This window comes from Pleurodeles waltl, chromosome 1_1, assembly GCF_031143425.1.
Source record: "Pleurodeles waltl isolate 20211129_DDA chromosome 1_1, aPleWal1.hap1.20221129, whole genome shotgun sequence".
In the NCBI taxonomy this organism is placed as follows: domain Eukaryota; kingdom Metazoa; phylum Chordata; class Amphibia; order Caudata; family Salamandridae; genus Pleurodeles; species Pleurodeles waltl.
Genome location: NC_090436.1, coordinates 445,506,823 through 445,529,378, shown reverse-complemented (window position 1 = coordinate 445,529,378; position 22,556 = coordinate 445,506,823). Strand labels below are relative to the sequence as shown.

At 47.9% G+C, this 22,556-nt stretch overlaps 1 protein-coding gene across 1 annotated transcript in view; it reads right to left on the bottom strand.

Annotated features, from left to right (window-relative positions):
* RASGRF2 (Ras protein specific guanine nucleotide releasing factor 2) overlaps positions 1-22,556 on the bottom strand; it is a 1,901,930-nt gene that overhangs the window by 633,209 nt on the left and 1,246,165 nt on the right. The window lies entirely within an intron of this gene.

Below are 22,556 nucleotides of genomic sequence, written 5' to 3'. Positions count from 1 at the left end.
ATGGGCCCACCTCCATCAGAGGGTAGATGACCTCGAGATGTGCATGCTATCCCTTGACAGCCAATACATGGCCACTATGCAGGAACAAAACGTCCGTGAGTCCCTTCATGCCCAACAGGTCCTTAAACAAGAGCTCACCCAAGAAGCTAGAGAGCATGGAAGGCCACTCGCAACCGTATATACCAGAGGGACGACAAAACAAGTAAAACATTGCACTGGCTTTGCAAACCTCGCCAGTTGGAGTTACTGGTGGTGTTCCTAGAGAGGGAGGATGGTACTCAGGTTACCTGCAGCATAGGGCAGAGTTTGCGAAGTATTACAGCAACATCTATGGGGAACAGCCGAACAGCCCACCCAAGGATTAAGAACAATTTGTAACTGATGTGCCACTCCCCAGACTAACACCCGAGCAACAAGGCTATCTAAAGGCAGAGGTTGCAGGTGAGGAGCTGGGGACAGCGCTGGGCCAACCTAATGCAGGAAGACATCGGGACCAAATGGAGTCTTGGCTGAATTCTGACGTCTGCTTTGGCCCCCCACGTGTCCCCAAATGCTGAGCATGTTTCACGAATCCACAGACAGTGGCTAACTACCCCTTGATTTGATGGTGGACGAAATAATCATAATACTAAAACCCTGCCTCCCGGGCACTAAACCTGAAGGATACAGACTAATATTGTTACTGAATATTGAAGTAAAGGTCTGCACCCAGATGCTGGCTAATAGACTGAATGAGACAATTTCACACTTAATTCACCCCGACCAGTCTGGGTTTATGCTCCAGCGCTCAATACAGCACAACATCCAGAGGGTCTACAATGCTCTGGATATGAATAGGACTCCCTCTGGTCGATTTGCAAAAAGCTTTTCACACAGTTAGCTGGGACTATCTTTTTGCTTTTCTCGAGCGCTATGGGTTCTGTCCACACTTCATTGGCTACGTCTGCCTGCTGTATACCAATCTGACGGCGCGCGTAAGCCTTGGAGGGACCATCTCCCCCTGGTTCAATATGTGACTGGGAACCCGTCAGGGCTGCCCTCTGTCTCCCATTCTGTTTGCACTGGCAATTGAACCCTTGGCAGCATGGGGGTGGGTTGATGCTTTATGTGGATTTCAGTGGTCAAAGGGGATGAGTGATAGGATATCCCTCTATGCAGACGACGTCTTGTTCTTAGATGACCTAGAGGAATCGGGACCTCGAGAAATGCAAATACCGCGCACATTCTGTACCTACTCTGGCCTTCAAATGAATGAGGCTAAGTCAGCAATACACTCAATAGGATCATGTCCCCGGACTGCTCCCGAGCCCCAGACTTGAAAGTACACCTGACTGGCTTCAAATATCTGGGCATTTATGGTACGCTGGATAAGACCGTCGCGTATGAATGCAACCTATACTCCATTGTTCAGGAGCTGGTGAAAGATGTAAAAGTTTGGGCCACCCTTCCGCTGTCACTGACCGGCCATTTTCAAAATGGTGGCATTGCCAAGACTTCTATACCAACTTCCCCTACTCAGTGAATCGACTGTTCTTTTCAAAGCTTAACGCCTTGCTGAGGTCCCTGTTGTGGGGAGGGGGAGCTCGATGAGTGTCGCTGGGAAAGTGCTGCCCACCCCGAATCTGCTTCTCTACTATCGGGCGGCTCACCTTTTATTCCTCAATGATTGGTTGTACCTGGGCTTTGATGCCCCTGTCTATGCTTCAGAAGGATGGGTTATAGGACGCACCAGTTTGCTTCACCTTCTGTACGGCGGTGCGGTCCCAGAACCCTTGCCCTCTGCCACCCGGACTGTGTTGAAAGCGTAGTCGGGTGCACTTAAAACAATGGGGTGGGCTTCTAAACTCACTCTGGAACCCCCATGTGGAAGGGTAGCCGAATCCCACAGGTGGTGGCCTTCAGAGGCTTCTCTGCCTGGGACATTATCAGCATCACTACTTTGGGAGATGTCCTACAAGAGGGACTAATGAAATCATTCACAGATATGCAAGCAGAATATGACCTCCACCGATCCCAATTATTTAGATACCTTCAACTCCGACACACACTTCAACCATAATTACCCCAGATATCCCTGAGTACTCTCCCCTGGAGGTTAAGTTGCTTCTAACTAACATCAAAGAGCATAAACTATCAGCCATCTACTGCTTGCATGTTCGGATAATGCCAGACTGTATGACAGTGGTATGGGAGGCTTGGGAATCTGATTTGGGCCCTCTAGACAATAAACACTGGAACGCGGCCCTGGCGGGCCAGCAGGGAGCGGCAATCACATCCCAGTGTCACTTAATACAATTCAAAGTACTGCATAGAATGTACTTCACAAGAACATGCCTGCACAAGATGGGGTTATTCTCATTGAGTAGCTGTTTGCTCTGGGAACACCCGGAGGGAGATATACTACACACATTTTGGCCATGCCCCACCTTTGTGACATACTGGGATTACATTCTCGACACTCGGGGGGGACTGGGCTGTCTCATGCATAGAGACCCCAGATTGATACTCCTACACATTGCGGAGGGTCGAGAGGGGAATAGGTTCCAAAGAACACTACTGTGGTTGGGGCTTGTGATCGTGAAAAGACATATTGGCCAAGAATGGAAATAAGAGTTTGCCAAATGCATGGACCATTGCATGGCTCTAGAGAGACCAATATACCAGGCACATTTATGCCCCAAAAAACATCCTAAGATCTGGCAGGTAGGGGCTGACTATTGAGGCAGCACCCTGGAGTCATTCCCCAACCCACCGTGGACCATGAATTTGTCCCCTCCCATGTGCCATGCGTCACATGGGAGGGAAGAAGGAAGGATGGGTAAACCTGACTCAGAATATGGGAAGGAGTAGAGAGTGAAACCTCTTTTCTGCACTGTTTCTGTGTAGCTTATGATGTCCTTTTAATGCTTACTTTGTGCAGACTGCAATGTGTCGATTGTATGATAAGTGGAATTAGCGAGATGTTATGGAAAATCAATAAAAAAAAGTTTTGGAAAAAAAGGGGTTGAAAACTGTCATACAAATTCCTAGAGCAAACATTCGTGCTCACTAGGCGTAGGATGGCCATCACATGGATGGCCCAACTTGTCCCTGAAGTAGATCACTGGCATAGGGATGATGAGGAATGGGTGCTTGCCAAAGAATACTACATGAAAATTAATAGACGAGACAATAAACTAGCAAAATACATCACTGTATGGCGGACATCATTGTGTGACAAGCTCTTGGACCCTGGCTCTGTGGGGTCCCAGGATGAAAGTGATGTTGATAGTGGATCTGACAGCCCTGAGTGACATGTCAGTCTTGATGCGGACAGGCCTCCTCCGCAAGATGACGGTGGGTGCACACCCTGTGTTACTGTGTATATGGAAAAAGGAGCAGGAAAAACGTGTAGCACTCATATTAGCCCTGATAATGCAGCTTCACAATCTAACCTTCAAATATATCTCTTGGGGCAATCCTGCAGTCCACCTGCCTGTGCTATGTAACTGTCTCATATGCCACTTCAATGTTATGTTTTATGAAACTGGTAAATAAAAGTTTTAAAAAGCATGAACACTAACAAATCTTATTAATAATAGATTCCTAATTTTGAATGTTATATATACATTATTTTGCATAAGTGAATGTGCCATTTCAATTCACTTTAGTTAGCCTGAGTGAGGCCTGCAAGGCTCTGTTTCCTGAATGTGTAGACAAATGTTGAGTCATTCTTGATAAAGGGACATTTCTTTCAGATTTTGTTCCGATGAAATTCTAGCTTGGAACTAGGGGCCAGATGTAGTAAAGAAGCATTTTGCGAGTTGCAAATAGCGAGTCTTAGCGACTCGCTATTTGCAACTCGCAAAATGTCATGCAGAACGGTGTCTCAGACACCGTCTGCGAGTCGGTATGGGGTCGCAATGACCCACCTCATTAATATTAATGAGGTGGGTCGCAAATTGCGGCCCCATACCGACTATGGGCACTCGCAAACATGGAGGCCTGCTGTAGTCAGCAGAGCTCCGTGTTCGTGACTGCTTTAAATAAAGCAGTTTTTTTTTTTTTAAGTGTAGCCCGTTTTCCTTAAAGGAAAACGAGCTGCACTTAAAAAAAAAAACGAAACCTTTAGTTTCGGTATTTTTTCAGGGCAGGGAGTGGTCCCTTGGACCACTCCCTGCCCTGAAAAAATGTTTTTGGGTCCAGTCACAAACTGGAAGGGGTCCCATGGGGACCCCTTCCAATTTGCGAGTGGGTTACCATCCACTTGAAGTGGATGGTAACTGCAACACCATTTGCGACCGCATATGCGGTCGCAAATGGTATTGCATACCACTAGGAATCGCAAATAGGAAGGGAACACCCCTTCCTATTTGCGATTCTGAAATGCATTTTGCGAGTCGGTCCAACTCGCAGAATGCATTTCTGCATAGGAAAATGCGATTTGCAACTCGCAAACGGCAGTTTTTGCCGTTTGCGAGTTGCAAATCCTTTCCTACATCTAGCCCTAGATGTCTTACTGTGTCTGAGAAAGTAACCTTGAACCCAGTACATTGAGGAACTGTGGAAATGCCTTTCACATGATGGACTTGGGAATATGTTCCTATGTTGCAGTTCCACAACTTTGGTTAGCCATCTTTGGTACCAGATGTTATTTTTCCAAATTCTTTTTGCCCTTTTCTTTTTACTTTTTCTCCTCATGTTTTTTAGCCTACCACATGCTAATTTGTAATTTGCTCATTTGTAGGTTTTCCCTTGCCCTAGCTAGATAAACCTAGATGACTCTTAAATTGCCTTCATGCTTAGAAGAACTGAACAGCGCTTGTTTCCTACCTATCAGCTCATTATTTTGATGTTTTGTATTGCTATTGCTGAGTGTGTAGTCCTTTTGATGTTAGTTTGCTCAAATATTTTCTGTCATCTCGGTCAACCCATGTTGATTCTGTATCTTTATAATCTTGTTTTGAGAATCATTTACACTAATCTGAGCCTGAATCTGTAATAAAACCCTTAACTTTATTTCAGACTGGGGTTTTCCTTGTATTGGCACTTGAGTCATACTGTCATTCAGTATTGTGATGTCTGAAGTTTTGATGCCTTATTTCTCCACCCCTTCGTGCAGGGTGATAAGACTCTTTGACCTGAGAAAATGCTTTATCAATACAAATACACAATTATTAATCGGGTGCTTGTCAGTTAGCTCAATGTTGGCTGCGAACTAAAGATGGTGTTCTGAAGTCATGAGCTCGAATCTCTGCCAGGCACACTCTGCCATATGTCATGCGGAAGGGAGTAAATTGTGTACGGTGAATTAGGTTATAGTAACATTTGTTATGTACCTTACTTAAAAATGACAAAACTGTGGAATTTAACGATAAATAAAAAAAGTTTCTAATCGTGGTAGAAAGTGCTTCAGGTAATATTATGGACCTGGAATTCCATGCTCATTTGTATGTGAGTCCGAAAGCAATACATAGGAGACATATGAATCCACCTCATCAGAGGCCTCCACCCAGCCCACTGTAATAATATACAGTTGTAAAAAAATGCAATGGTTTGGTTCATTAAGTCTCGCAGTCGCCGACTCTTTCATGTGTCTGAATGGAAACGGATGAGGCAGGTAGTAGGAAATGATGCAGTTCAGATTTAACTGTTCTACTTCATCTTCCGTGAAAGTAAGTTGAATTCTTTGCTTGTATTCACTGTTAATACAAACACGGTTCTGAAGAATACAAACATAGAGGATCGGCCAGATGTTTCTGGTTGTATGCTGATAATGCATTGGTGAACAATCATTTTGCTACCAAACTGAGGGGCAATCATTCGATTCTTTTACAGTTTGACCATAAAGAATGCACGCCACGTTCTAGTATCACAAGGAGAAACAAGCAATACTAAAGCAATAGTTGCTTTTTAAACATTGTTATTGCAAGGATATGCCACATAAATATAAAGAAGAGAAAACAGGCTGCCACATAAATGTGACCACCAGATGCTTGCATTAAAAATGTTAAATTAAAAACAAATCGCTGATGTTGATTTTGTGCTAGGGTTTTTAAAAAAGCGATTCTATTGTGCCATGCATTTTACCAATACATTTTATGAAGGTCACAAGAATCCGTCATCACCAAACAAAATACTTAAACTATAAGCAGCTACAATGTTACAAAACACTTTATAACAGCAACTTTAAAAAGAAGACAGGAAATACATCACTTAACTGACATCTGAATTCGGAACAGAATAAATAGCTTTTTTACTAAGATAAAATACAAAAAGAGCCTCATGACTGAAGAGAAAGAAGATATTTTTTAAGCAGAAGTGAATTATGTGCACAAGATTTAAGTAGTCACTCATAGTGAAGGAAGCCAATGGATAAAGTTGGCTGATCCACTGCTGCTTGCTGTATGCTGTGGTGGGCGAAAGCAAAATGTGAATGACAATTCAAAATACTAATAGCTGAAGCCTTTAAACCAAAAGCCCCTCTGTGTATGTATATTATGTGTGATGTGTTTTTTGGAACTCAACAGGCGATTAAATCTGTCACAAAGACCAGGTATTATAAGGGGGCAGAAATAATGGAGTTTTTCTATTAAGATTGATCGGAGGGGAATCTGTTTAATGCAACAGTGTGAATGATGTGAATGCTCAGAATACGAAGCACACGTATGAAAAAGCATCAATTATTACATTATAAACTGCTGTTTCTAAAAAAATATAATATGATAAATATATATGTTGAAAGCACATTTACTGCAAAACATTCCAACAACATCACTTAAGATGCACCATGACACACATAAATGCAGTACATTTATGCCAGCATTTGGCATATTTTAGCTTTCCTTTCATGTGCATATTACAAATAAAGGTATAGGTTTCAATGTGGGTATGTATAAATTAGACAATACTAAGGTTTGCGCTAGAGCCTCAAGAAGATAGCAGAAATGCTGTGTCTCATCTTTCCATTAACTACGGAAGACTCCTAGCGCTACATGGAAATAACCACAGGCCGTTTTATCAATTGCCTCAAGATCTAGCTTTGGGCCAGTGGTTTGATGCTTAGTCACCACATAAAACTAACAACACACAAAGGTGAAAAAGTCTTGTTTTCCCACCTAAAACTACAATCCAAAACATGGCAATGAACAATGAGTAGAATCCCATCTTGGTTCTGAAGCAGCAATGAAAAGCAGCCCCAAGAAAGGCAAACTACCACCTGACGCCAATCGAAAGATGGAGAGCAGCAGAGAAGAAGAAAGCTAGTCAGTGCCAGATACTGAGAATCAGAGAGCCATAAATCAATTGTCTGGAAATACCAAACCAGATGGTCTGAGCAGGTGGTTTTCCCATAGCAGGGGAATGTGTCACCCTAGATTACAGCTTCCATGCCCCCCACCAAAGACTGAGATGTATGTTCACCCCTACTGTCACTGTAAGAGCCAAGCAGGGCAGATACCCAGTTCGTGACCAAGCCTGCCATATGCTCATGAAATTCAGCAGCACACCGAAATCAATGGCAGCTCTCTATAATGAGGCAACATTAGATATGGAAAGAACTAGAGCTGGAAAGAGGCGACAGCTGGTTCAGGTTTGTCAGAGACTGTCTTGCCAGATTCAAACGCCTGTTCTATAAAACTCCTGAAAAAATCTTTACACATGGGACATTTCCATATCAGTATAGAATGTAGTACATAAAACCCAGATGGGGTGCTGGAAAGAGCCACAAAAGATGTGTATGCCAATAGCTCACATCAAACCCATGTCAAAGCTTAGCTTGGAAGGATACCTTGAATAAACTGATTGACCCCGATTCAGGGCTGGGCATCTTTTCATGATTGTGATCACAGGAAGATTGGCTAGTAGGGCACAAGTTTGCTCCTCTCAAAGAAGTCTCCTCACTCCTCAAGTAAAGGAATCCTGATCTTAAGTGCATATTTAGAAACTCAGGGCCCAATTGCCAGTGCCCCAAATTTGGGGGCAATTCCACAACTCTAGATTTGCCCTTAGCCGCGGTATTGGGGGGCACAATTACTAGAGACTCCAGGCTGAACCCTGGGGTTACCCAGGGAAATGAGGAATCACTGTGGAAACGTGGAATTCTGTGTCAAGTTCCCTCTGTCATTCCTTATTTTCCCTCAAGAGTTATACCCGAAGATTTCAGCAGCTTTTAGCAGGTGCAGCACCCAAGTGAAACCTATTGTGTCTACTTCTAATCACAGCATCTTGTCATTCTGAAATTGCTAGTAACTCTTGTTACCTGCGCTACTAGAGCTAAAGACCAGCTCTTAATGAGGTGCTCAGCAGAGGAAAATACTAGCTAAAAGTCTCCTATTTGTTGACTGGTCCCCTTCTGGAAGCATTAGTCAGCTATTTTGGGACTGTTATCCAATTGAGAGGCCCCCAGTTGTTATTACTGTGAAAATGTGGGGCTATTAGCACTTGATTAGTATTAATTAGTGTTAGTGTTTAAATGTTTTCACGTGGGATTTATGCAGTTCATATATTTGTTATAACATTTTTATTGTAGTGGTATTTGATGGTTGCAACTTAACATATAGGCATAATAAAAGGGCCTGATTTAGAGTTTGGTGGACCGGTTACTCCATCACAAACATGACAGATATCCTCTCCGCTGTATTAGGATTTCCATTGGAAATAATGGAATCATAATATGGCAGATGGGATATTCGTCATGTTTGTGACGGAGTAACCCCCCTCTCCAAACTCTAAATCAGGCCAAAAGGATTTTGATATATAAGTGTCTGTGCAAATTCTCCAAGTGGGTTAAGACTGGTTGCTGGGAGTAATATGGGTTGTCCCCCTTGAAGAAGGTTTGACCTGAACTCTGCAAGGATTGCAGCAAGGCAGGCTAATGGGGAGTGAGATTGAGCTGCCCATGCAGCATTTCTATTGTTCATCTACCATGAATCCCCAATTTTTAAGCGTGGAGTAGAAAACACTTACCTACCTACACATTATGGTTTCCAATATTGATATCTTTCATAGATTCAGATGCTTCAATCTTCCCTGTATTCATGGTGGGAGCCAGTAATATAAGCAGTGTTAAAGCATTAGTACTAAAACCCCTTTGAAAACAATATACATTGGTAGCCAATCCACTTTGTTTTAAAACATCCAAAATTCAACTAATCAGTGCAGAGACCCTGAAACAATCACCCCCTGCAGAGTCATCATACCTCAGATTTTGAGCATGTGTGTAATACCAGGAAAAACAGAGGTATGTTACGGTGAGCCTTAACCGGAATGAGGGAGAATCGCATGTGAATCTATGAAAGATATCAAGACTGTGACTGTGAATGACAGTGCACAGAAAAGTAAATTGTTTTTTCTCCAATATTGCATCTTTCATAGATTCACATGCTTGAATCAGACTAGTAAGCTGTACCAAATACATAATGTAGGAAGGCAAACCATCCCACGTTGATATAAAATAAATAATACAGTACTATTAAGCTCATAAATGTAAATTCAACATAAGGACACTAGAATTATTGGCTGACAAAGCTGCAAAAAAGGTAAGAGAGAGAGAGAGAGATCATACACAAAAAGGGATATGAGCAAAATTAAATGTTGCATACCATTTGAAAACAAGCGCATCAGCGCAGCATGTCCAGCTGCCACATCTGCTTTTACCCAGGAAACCATGCATTAGCGTTTTGGGAAGGTGTGGTATTGACCTAGATAGCTGCCCTGAAGATGTCAGGCAACAATACTCCTGCAGCAGAAGCAGCAACCTTCTGTTTAGAATGCGTCTTCACAGACAATGGTCTTCCTGCTTTCTTGTGACAGAAGACAATGGTTGCAGACACAGAACAAGCAATACCTGCTCATGATAGAGCTTGTCCTTTTCTTGGAGAGGGGAAAGAAATCAAGAGTTGGTCAGATTTTCTGAAAGCTTTAGTTCTCTTGATGTAGAACTTGAGTCAGCATCTGATTTCTAATGAATGCAAGGCTTTTTCTCCTGGTGAAGACAGTTTACTGAAGAATGTCGGTAAAATGATGGGCTCATTTAGATGGAAGTATGTTGGCACTTTCAGGATGAATTCATGGTTAGTTTGAAGAATGACTCTATTGTCCCCAAATTGTAAATATGGTTCTTGAATTGTAAGGGCTTTGATTTTACTTATTTTCCTCGTGGTGGTAACAGCCAAAAGAAAAGCTACTCAACAAGAGAGAAAGAAATTCAAGTTAGCCTTATGGATTAGTTCAAAAGGAGAATTTACGAGTTGAGATAAGTCTGTGTTAAACTGCCATACCACAGGAAGAGATTTTACTGGAGGGTAAACCCGAAATATACCCTTCATGAACTCTTTACCAGCCTATTGGACTACAATGACAGTTTTCAAGCACTTCTCCTAAACCTGGATATAGTTCCCAGGTGGACTTTAATTGATGAGTGAGTGAGTCCTGATTCTGCTAGCTGGAAGCAGATTAGGGAGAATCTGCTCTGGAGTAGATAAGGCAGGTTGGAGAAACTGCAAGCCGCACCAGGAGCAAAACCTCTTCCATTTTGCAGAGTAACATTTAGTTCTGAATGCATAATGAGCATTTTGGAGAATCAATATGAAATCTTCAGAAAGACTTAGGGGGTTATTACAACTTTGGAGGAAGTGTTAATCCGTCCCAAAAGTGACGGTAAAGTGACGGATATACCACCAGCCGTATTACGAGTCCATTATATCCTATGGAACTTGTAATACGGCTGGTGGTATATCCGTCACATTTGGGACGGATTAACACCTCCTCCAAAGTTGTAATAACCCCCTTAGAGTCCTGATCTCATTGTCGTGAGATGCCAAGCTGACAATTTGAGAGAGTGAATCTGTGGTTGTACAACTTGCCACTCGTTCACTGATAGAAGATCCTCCTATTGTTGGAACGGAATTGGCGGACACTCTGGTAGGCAAAGAAGCTTGGTGAACCAAAACTGCCTTGTCCATGCTGGGTCTATGAGCATGAGATGGCAAGGTTCCTACTTCGTCATGTGAATTACCTTGGGAATGAACGGGAATGGAGAGAAGGCATACGTGAACATCCCTGTCCATGCTAGGTGGAATGCGTTTACCTAACAACCCAGTTGAGGGTACCTGCTGTTGTGAAGAGCAGCAAAGAGATCCAGGTTTGGGGAACCCCAATGCTGAAAAACCTGCATTACGAGCCGCTGACTGAGTTCCCACTTGTGGCACTGTTTGTTTGTCCTGCTTAATGTGCCTGCCCATTTGTTCTGTACCCCTGGGATATGCTTTATTTTCAAGGTGATGTTGTTGGCCAGTAACCATTTCAATATCTGTAACGCTTGTGTCTACAGAACCTGTGATTGTGTTCCTCCCTGTTTGGTGAAATAAAACATGCTTGTAGTGTTGCCTATTTTCACCAAGACCAAAGAGTTGTAGAGCCTGGGAAGGAAAGCCTGAAGGCTAGGAAGACCGCTTTTAACTCCAGAAGGTTTATGGGGGTCATTACAACATTGGCGGTAAAAGCCGCTAACCGCCGCACAGAAGACCGCCAATACACCGCTGCGGAAATCCGCCACAGCTATTATGACCCACATCTCGGAATCCGCCGAAATTCAGACACCCACACAAGTCCGCCACACCAAAGGTCAGTGATAAACTGGCGAAAACAAAACCTCCACCGTCACGCCAACAGAAACACACCCATACTATCACGACCCACGAATCCACGCAGCGGTCTTTCAACCGCGGTATTCCATTGGCGGTACACACCGCCGCGCTCAAAATACACACACATCTCCAAAACACCGCCACATTGGACAATTCAAAATACACACACCTGATACACATACAAACACCACTCCCACACACCCAGCACAATATAAAACACACACCCACATCACCCACAAACCCCTACGACCAAAAATTATTGATGAAGGCCTGAGAGACTGCACAGCATAGACAACCCCACCACACAGAGGCACACAACACCATCACCCACACAACATCCACGCACAAAACACCACACACCACTACACATGACCACACTCATCACCACATACACCACACCACACATCACCTACACACCCATTGGCACGGCAAAGACACCCCAGGTTCTCCGAGGAGGAGCTCAGGGTCATGGTGGAGGAAATCGTACGGGTAGAGCCACAGCTATTTGGATCACAGGTGCAGCACACCTCAATTGCAAGGAAGATGGAGCTATGGCGAAGAATAGTCGACAGGGTCAACGCAGTGGGACAGCACCCAAGAAATCGGGAGGACATCAGGAAGAGGTGGAACGGCCTACGGGGGAAGGTGCATTCCATGGTGTCAAGACACAACATCGCGGTACAGCGGACTGGCGGTGGACCCCCACCTCCTCCCCCACAACTAACAACATGGGAGGAGCAGGTCTTCACCATTATGCATCCCGAGGGCCTCGGAGGAGTCGGTGGAGGAATGGACTCTGGTAAGTCAAATCTTAACTATCATATCCCCCACCCTACTTGCATGCTATCACAGACCCCCACCCTCACCCCCTCCCCTATCACCCCAACTCCTCACTAATGTACTAATAACACAAACCACACATCCCAACACCAAGCCCTGCATGACACAACAAAGCATGGACACCCCTCACTAAAGCATGCCCACTACACGTACCCATAACACCCCCCCAACCATCATCACACAAGCCCCCACACAGGAATGCTTGCACAGGGGTACACGCTCACCCACCCATTGCACACCATGACACACACAGATGCAATAATCATGCTTTTACACCCCTGCAGGACCACTACCCAACGTCACCAGAGAGGAGGGTCCAGACATCTCTACCCCACCCACAGAAGAGGCCCACAGTGATGACAGCAGCTCTGGCCAACTGGATCCAGATGACCAGCCCGAACCATCGTGGGCCTCGGGACAGTCGGTTCCCCTCGCACAGGCACAGCCCAACACAGACCTTCCACCCTCTGGAAACACCAGCACAGCACCCACCCAGCGGGCCCATACCTCCGTACCCAGGACACGTCAATCAGCTGTGTGTCCACCACTACAGGGAACCCAGGATAACCCACCACCCCAACAACAACAGGGACCTGGGGGCAGTGGTAGTGGGCACACGGTCCAGGGGACGGAGGCACAGGAACACAGGGGAACTTGGAGGACTGCTGTGCGACAGGGGGCGGACAGGCCAAGGGAACCCACTCTCCACGAGGCCCTCTCCTCCATCATGGGAGCATACCACCCCTCCCAGGAGACGATGGCTACTGTCCTGGCCAAGTTTCAGGAGACCCAGCGGCTGCAGGAGGAACAGTATTTGGGGTTCAGGGAGGAACTCAGAACCATCAGCTCCACCCTGGGCACCATCATAAGGGGGGCTGAAGGACATACAGAACACCATGAGGGACACCGTGGCACTCCAAGGGGCCCCTGACACTAGCGTGGACGATGAACTGCCCACCACCTCCGCCAGCGCTAGTGGACAGGACACCCCGCCACAGGACCACCACACCAGCACCCCACCCCCTGCAGACAGAGAACCACCCTGCAAGCGGTCCCTGAGATCCAGGAACAGGACAGAGCCCGATGAGACCACCCTGATTGTCGTCCCACTTTGTAACCCTGTCCATATTGGAACTGCCCCAGCTCCACTTCCTATGCCCATATGGGCAGTGCACCTGTGAGACTAATAGACTGGACTCTGCCATGGACATTCCTCCACCATCACCCCTCACCATTTTACCACCCCCTCCAATATTTAGCACTTCAATAAACACCCTTGAAGCACAAAACAATCTGGAGTCAGTCTGTGATTTTGAAAATGTGTATTAGCTATGACAGTGACAAAATCCGGTCTCAAATGTAATGTCAACATACCTATGTCACATTTCACAAGTCCATGAAGAATGCAAGCAGATGACACACGTTGGTAACCACACCTGTGAAACCGTAATGGAAATGTACAACTCAGTTACCAAATACTGCTTGAAATTGACAGACAGGATAGAGGTAGAAGTGTGAAAGTACTTCTAGTAGGCTAGAAGGTGTTCTCACCTGTGTGTCAATGGAAATATTGCTGGATGACTGAGTCCCTGTTGTCAATGTCTTCTTCCTCTGCTTCCTCCTCATCACTGTCCACAGGCTCCACAGCTGCCACAACACCATCATCTGGACCATCCTCCTGCAGAAAAGGCACCTGGTGTCGCAAAGCAAGATTATGAAGCATACAGCAGGCGATGATGATCTGGCAAACCTTCCTTGGTGAGTAGAATAGGGAACCACCTGTCATATGGAGGCACCTGAACCTGGCCTTCAGGAGGCCGAAGGTCCGCTCGATCACCCTCCTAGTCCGCCCATGGGCCTCATTGTAGCGTTCCTCTGCCCTGGTCCTGGGATTCCTCACTGGGGTCAGTCGCCATGACAGGTTGGGTTAACCAGAATCCCCTAATAGCCACACACGGTGCCTCTGGAGTTGACCCATCACATAAGGGATGCTGCTATTCCGCAGGATGTAGGCGTCATGCACTGAGCCAGGGAACAAAGCATTTACCTGGGAGATGTACTGGTCTGCCAAACATACCATCTGTACATTCATGGAATGATAACTCTTCCGGTTCCTGTACACCTGTTCACTCCTGTGGGGGGGGACCAAAGCCACATGGGTCCCATCAATGGCACCTATGATGTTAGGGATATGTCCAAGGGCATAGAAGTCACCTTTAACAGTTGCCAAATCCTCCACCTAAGGGAAAACGATGTAGCTCCTCATGTGTTTCAGCAGGGCAGACAACACTCTGGACAACACGTTGGAAAACATAGGCTGGGACATCCCTGATGCCATGGCCACTGTTGTTTGAAAAGACCCACTTGCTATTAAATGGAGCACTGATAGCACCTGCACTTGAGGGGGGATCCCTGTGGGATGGCGGATAGCTGAAATCAGGTCAGGCTCCAACTGGGTACACAGTTCATGGATTGTGGCACGGTCAAACCTATAGGTGATGATTAAATGTCACTCCTCCATTGTCAACAGGTCCACCAGCGGTCGGTACACAGGAGGATTCCGCCCTCTCCTCACATGTCCCAGCTGACGGTGCCTAGGAAGGACAACAGCGACCACAGAGTCAAGCAACTCAGAGGTATGTACCCACAGCTACACAGAACACGAAACATAATCCAAAAAGTTGTCTGTATGTGTGTTGAGTCCAGGCCTAGATATGTGTGACACAGTTGAAATTGAAGCCATGTGGGCCCCTGAAATGGCGGCTGCCTGACCTCTAAACTGGGACAATGGGATGTGAGGTAACTGCGCTGGCGTTGTACACCATCGCGGTAGGCGGTCGAAGACCGCGGCGCAATGCTGCATTGGTTCACATTGGACCCTATAGGTCCCAGGAGCCAATGACGAAGTGCGCCGGTGGTGATGATACGCACCGCCGCGGATGTGACCGCTGCGGACGTGACCGCCATTTTCGATCTGTTGAATCACTCGATACCTGATCTTCGACAGGAGAGGACCTATACTGCAAGTGCTGCTGTGACCTCGGTCTGGAAGAGACAATGGCTCGTGCGTCTGGGGAAAGGGCCCCTGCCTTCACTGCACAGGAGTTGGAGAAGCTCGTGGACGGGGTCCTCCCCCAGTACACGCTACTCTACGGTCCTCCAGACCAACAGGTGGGTACACAGGGAGCAAGTTGTATGGGCTATGCCTGGGTGGAGAGGGCTGGTTGTAAGAAGGAAGGGGGCAGAGTTCTGCGAGCATGAAGGACTGTGAATGCATGTGCCACATGGCAAGGGTAGGGATGTGGGCCACTCACTTCGATGGTGCAGTTGGTAATGACTTCTCTTCTCCCCCTGTACATGTCATGTAGGTCAGTGCCCACCAGAAGAAGGATATTTGGCCTGCCATCGCCAAGGACGTCCGGACCCTGGGGGTTCACCAGAGACGGAGCACCCACTGCCGTAAAATATGGGAGGACATTCGCCGTTGGAGCAAGAAGACGGCGGAGGCTCAGCTGGGGATGGCCTCCCAACGTGGGAGGGGTGCCCGTCGCACCATGACGCCCCTGATGTTCCGGATTCTGGCAGTGGCCTACCCGGAGTTGGATGGGCGCTTGATGGCATCACAGCAGACACAAGGGGGTGAGTACAACATCATTCTGCGGACTTTGCGTGCAGTGAAGGTGTCTGGGTGGGGGAGGAGGGCTGTGGGTTCGCCTAGGCCAGGGCGAGTTCCGTAGGCTAGGCCCCTCCGTAATGCAGGCCATGTGGCACTCCACCCCACCTCTGTAGAGTGACAAGTACAGGTATACATGCCCCTGTGTCATCTATGTGTGCTGATGTCCACCATAGCCATGTAGGCCATATCCCAGGAACAGCATCAGTAGAGCCCAACAGCGCTGCGTAGTGCAGGGGGCTGCTGTGTCTGTATTGTCCGCCAACGGTAGCGGTAAGCCATGTACTCAACCTGTCTTTCTTCTATCGTCGCCCCCCCCCCTTTTGTGCTCTCCCTGTTCTTTTGTGCATCAGGCGGAGGTACAGTGGCACCGGAGCACGAGGGAGCTGCATCCCACATGGCCATGGAGGGCCACACCACGGACTCTGAATACACCAGTGTGACGGAGGGCGAGGGGAGCTCCATGGCGGGGACAGGATCAGCAACCAGCGACACGGACTCGTCCTCTGATGGGAGCTCCCTTGTGGTGGCGGCAAAATCTGTGCCCCCCACTTCTACAGGTACAGCCGCCACCCCCCTACCAGCACCACCCTCCCAGCAGCCCCTCAGCCTTCGCCAGGATGGTGGGCATCACCTTCGCCCCAGGCACCTCAGCCCCTGCCCCTGTCACCTCTGCTGCCCTCAGTGAGGAGGCCATTGACCTCCACAGGTCACTCACTGTTGGGCAGTCTACCATTGTGAATGCCATCCAGGGTGTAGAAAGGGAGTTGCAACACAGTAATGCATTCCTGGAGGGCATTCATTCTGGTCAGGCTGCCCTTCATCGAACCCTGCAATCTCTGGCCTCCACACTGATGGCAGCCATTGTCCCTGTCTATAGCCTCCCCCTCCAACTTCCTCCACCCAGACCCAATCCCCTGTACCCCAGCCTATCCCAAGCACACCATCAGACCAGCCTGCACACACGTCAACACACAAGGGAAGCTCAGGCAAACATAAGCACCACACATCCCACAGGCACTCACGCAAGCATCACACACATACAGACACAGTAACATCCACTGCCTCCACTGTGTCCCCCTCCTCGTCGTCTCCCTCCTCCCTCCCAGTGTCGTCTACACTCTCACCTGCATGCACTACCACTACATCCACTAGGTCCCGCACCGGCACACCCACCACCACACCCGCTCACCTGCACTCACCACCCCCACTACCATTTACACGTCCCCTGTGTCCTCTCCCAGTGTGTCTGTGACGCCCCCTCCCAAAGTCCACAAACACGGGCACACACCCACCCAACATCCATCCACCTCACAACAGCCTCCAGCGCATGCACCTGCACCCAAATCAACAAAAGTTACACCTCCTACAACCACCTCCTCTTCCTCCACTCCCAGACCCCCTCCAGCTACCCGTCCCAGTGTTCGTCAGAAACTTTTCCTGAGCAACCTTAACCTCTTTCCCACCCCCCCTCCAATTCATAGGTCCCGTACTAGCCAAAAAATCTCCGGTACCAGTGGTGCCTGTTAGAGGTATGTGGAATGCACCGGGCACCAGGGCAGCCAGTGTGACACGGAGCCACAGCCAGTCCCCCCCCGTGAAGCACCAGAAGTTGGACAGTGCCCGACGGGATAGGGGGAAGACTCCAGCCGGCAAAGCCGCTCACAAGGGTCCCGGGGGGACTATCCACTCAGCTGTGACTCCTCCCAAGGTGGGGAAGGGGCAGAAGAAAGCACCAAAGTCTGGGAAGAGCAGCACGGCGGAGAAGCCCGCCATCATCCCCGCTGCCCAGGAGGCCACCGCCAGCCCCATCGTCACTGGCCAGGAGGCCACCGCCAGAGTCAGTGCCCAGGAGGGCAGTCCCATCGTCACTGGCCAGGAGGCCACCGCCAGAGTCAGTGCCCAGGAGGGCAGTCCCATTGTCACTGGCCAGGAGGCCACCGCCAGAGTCAGTGCCCAGGAGGGCCCGGGCAGCCACAGCCCCACTGGGCAATGAGGGACGTCCATGGCAAACACCGCTGCACAGATCAAAGACAGCAAAGTCAAGCACCGCTGAACAGGGCACGCACCGCTGAACAGGGCAAAGACCGCCATGGCAAGCACCGCTGAACAGGGCAAAGACCGCCATGGCAAGCACCACTGAACAGGGCAAAGACCGCCATGGCAAGCACCGCTGAACAGGGCAAGCACCGCTGAACAGGGCAAAGACCGCCATGGCAAGCACCGCTGAACAGGGCAAGCACCGCTGAACAGGGCAAAGACGCCATGGCAAGCACTGCTGAACAGGTCAGAGACAGCAAAGTCAAGCACTGCTGAACAGGGCAAGCACCGCTGAACAGGCAAAGAGCGCCATGGCAAGCACCGCTAACAGGTCAGAGACAGCAAAGTCAAGCACTGCTGAACAGGGCAAAGACCGCCATGGCAAGCACCGCTGAACAGGGCAAGCACCGCCAACTAAAGCACCGCTAGCCCATGTGCGGCAGGGGCAGTGATGGAACTGGGACCGTCACGGGGAGAGTGATGCACTCTGGGCACCAGTCCCCCTCCAGAACCAGTGGAGAACAGCATCCACTCCGTCTGTCCTTAACAGGATGAAGCACTCTGGGCACCAGTCCCCCTCCAGAACCAGTGGAGACTGTTATCGACTTGAGAGACTGTGGCTGTGCACTCCCCAGGATGGTCCAGTGGGCAACCCACCCACTGTAGAGACTTGAGAGACTGTGGCTTTGCACTCCCCAGGATGGTACAATGGGCAAGCCACCCACTGTAGAGACTTGAGAGACTGTGGCTTTGCACTCCCCAGGATGGTACAGTGGGCAACCCACCCACTGTAGAGACTTGAGAGACTGTGGCTTTGCACTCCCCAGGATGGTACAGTGGGCAACCCACCCACTGTAGAGACTTGAGAGACTGTGGCTTTGCACTCCCCAGGACTGAACAGTGGGCAAGCCACCCACTGTAGAGACTTGTGAGACAGTGGCTTTGCACTCCCCAGGATGGTACAGTGGGAAACCCACCCACTGTAGAGACTTGTGAGACTGTGGCTTTGCACTCCCCAGGATACATCAATGGGCATGGAGCCCCCTCGTGGATCTGGCGTGGTGCTGTCACCTGGCTGAGGTGCCCCCCCTTCCCTTCCCCCTGAGATGCCTGTTGTATTTCTATCTGATGCCCCAGCAGTGTTCTCTCCGTTTTGCTCAGGTATCGTGTGTGGGCCTCGCCCATGCATTTTGGGCCCAGTGGTCCACAGACATTGAATGGTGCATTACCTGCACTACTAATCGTGATTTATATTTTGTTGAATGTGTATATATATATCTGTATATATTTGGTTACTGTATTTTGATATATTACAATGATTGCACTCATTTCTTTTTGTCTTTGCATTCTTCCGGGGGTTTGGGGGTTGTTACTGTAATGTTTGGATATGCATTGGTGTGTGTGTTGTAGTGGGTGAGGGTCGGGGTGGGGGTGTTGCGTGTGTGTGTCCCTGACTTTTGCCTCCCCCTCCCCTATGTCGTAGGTGCAGTACTCACCGTTGTCTTCGGCGGCGGCGTTGATGATGATCGTACAGGAGCAGAAAGACTGTCGCAGGGAGTATTTGGAGTTCCGGCTCCATGGCGTCCTCGTGGAGTGTGTAGAGGTGAGCGTTTTCCCATTGAAATGGCTGTTTCCGTGTTGTTTTTATCCACGGTGAATCCGCCCCGGAAAAGGTGGCGGATTGGTAGGTTGTGATACTGTGGGCGGTACTTTGTCTCGACCGCCGCACTGTTTGTCTGTACCGCCGTGGCGGTCGGAGTGTTAAAGTGGCTGTCTTTGTTGGCGGTTTCCGCCACGGTCATAATTCCCTTTTTTTTTCGCCGGCCTGTTTGCGGTCTTACTGCCGCTTTAACACCGTCCGCCAGGGTTGTAATGACCCCCTATGTGTGACAAAGCCTCCTGAATGGTCCATTTAACATGAACCTCCAAGTCTTGCAAGTGAATTCCCAGCTGTCTAACGAGGCGTTCATCATCATCATCACTACATGGGGCTGCACTGGAACGCATGACAGACCCTAAGATATATTGTCCGTGTTAGTCCATCAAGACATTGCCAACTTCATCTGAGATGTAATCAAAATTGATTCCTTGAAGGTGACCTGGCACTGGTTTCACTGATCGTCTAGTTGTTCCTGCAGTGGTCGCATGCAAAGACCACAACAGGATCAAGATGACATGATCCCCAATATGGACTTGTATTTTCTCACAGAAGTGAACATTCTTGTCAAAAGTGATTTGAGAAAATGAATTCTGTCCATGGTTGGAAAAGACTTGACCACCTTTGTATCCAGAATTGCCCTGAGAAATACAGCCATTCTGGAGGGAATTAGGGACAATTTCCCCTTAGTCAGATTGAAGCCTAGATATTTGAAAAGCCGTAGACAGGCCAAAGTTGATTCTCTTGCCGAGTGGTACGTGGGTCCTTTTATTAACCAGTCGTCCAGGTACAGGAACACCTGGTGTTCTGATCATGTTAGGAAGGCCGCCACCAGAGCCGTGCATTTTGTGAATACTCTGGGAGCCAACCGGAGTCCAAAAGAAAGCACTCTGAATTGGTAATGGCATCCTGCCACCTTGAACCATAGGAACTTTCTGTGCTTTAAGTGGATGGAGATATGGAAATATGCATCCAGCAGGTCCAGGGAAGTCGTGTAATTCCCTGTATCTATGAGTTGCAGAATCTCCTCAAGCGGTAAAATCCTGAAGGGCTGTTTCCTGAAGAATTTGTTTAAGACCCTTAGATCCATTACTTGCCCCACTTTCCTGTCTTCTTTTTGATGAGGAAGAAGTTTGAATAAAACCCAGTGTTGCGTTGACATAACAGGACTTCCTCCATCACATCTTTGGAGTGAAGAAAGAGAATTTCCTCTTTTGGAAGGGAGAGTTGACGATGCAATGACCTGCATGGAGGGAGATTGTGAGGCTTTTGAACAAATTCCATGGTGTGACCGTGTTGGATTACGATTAACACCCACTGGTCAGAAGAGATGCTCTTCCATCTATGTAAAATTTGGCAAGACCCCTTTGAATTGATGATGTGGGACTGAGGTGACTGGTACCTGTGGCATATCATTGTCTTCTAAAGCCATTCTGTGACTTTCCTCCAGCCGGAGGATGTCTATGCATTGACTGCCTAGAGTAGGAGGATGCTGTGGTTTCGTTGTCCTGTAGGGTTGCTGAGAAGATTATGATGGTCCATAACCTTGTTGAGAGCAGGGTTGATATCTACTTTGCTGGTACGGCACTCATTAATTAAATTGCCCTCAGCTTCTGGCCCCTCAAAAGGACTGGAAGCGTCACTTTTGTTGCCCAGTGATCAAGCAGGCTCAGTGGCTGACTTTATGGATTGCAAGTCATCATCTACATGTTTTCCAAACAACATTTCCCTATCAAAGGACATGTCCAATATTTTTGCCTGCACTTCCAGTTGAAATTATGTTGCTTTCAGCCACCCTTGGCTACGTAAGACGGTTGCTCCTGCCATCTGTTGAAAGGCAGTTGAAGAGATGTCCATGGTCTCATCAATGATTTCTGAAGAGGCCATTTCCCCCCTCCATCAGTGCTTCTTGAGCCTCTTTCCTCTTGTCTTAAGGGAGATGTTCCAGGAATGCTGAGATGTCAGACCACATCAAATGGTCAGATCTCCCCAGGATGGCCAGCATGTTGGAAGCCCTGATAGGTGTTGCAGCCATGGCTGGGAATCTCTTCCCAAAATTGTCCAATCTGTGACCCTATCTATCTGGAGGGGCCGTGCAAGGTGAAGACAGATTTTTAGCTCATCGCTGTGCTGCTTGCTTTATTACAGAATCAGGACGAGGGTGACCTATAAGGTAAGTTGGTGAATTCTCAGGAGCTTCATGTTTCTTGTCCAGCTCTAAAATGACAGCAGCCACTAAATCTGATGTTTATATCAATTTAAATCCCTCCTGACAGATGGAATCAACAATGGGAATAGATCTTACAGTACACTGAACAGCATTATTAAATCATAAAGAAAGCATTCAGTTTGCTTAGCTGGGAGAAGTAGATTGAAACGCTTGGGCGCTCTTTTCAGGATGTCATGAAAGCCACCAATGTCAGCTGGCAGCAAATACGATGGAGGTGGAGCAGGCGAAGGAGGTACTGTTGCTACATAGCCATCCCATTCTGGGTGATATGCTACAGAGTCAAAGGGGATTTCCCTTTCCTCAGGCTGTTGGTCACCATCACTATCAGCCAATGTATCAATAATTGTAATAGGTGGTAACACAGGTCTTTCCCTTTGTTCTATTCTGTTAGGGCTCTTCGGAAGAGATACTGTTTCAGAAAGCAGTTAATGCTCTTCATAAATACGAGATTAACAAATTGATGGTAAATGGATCTAAAATAAAAGTTAT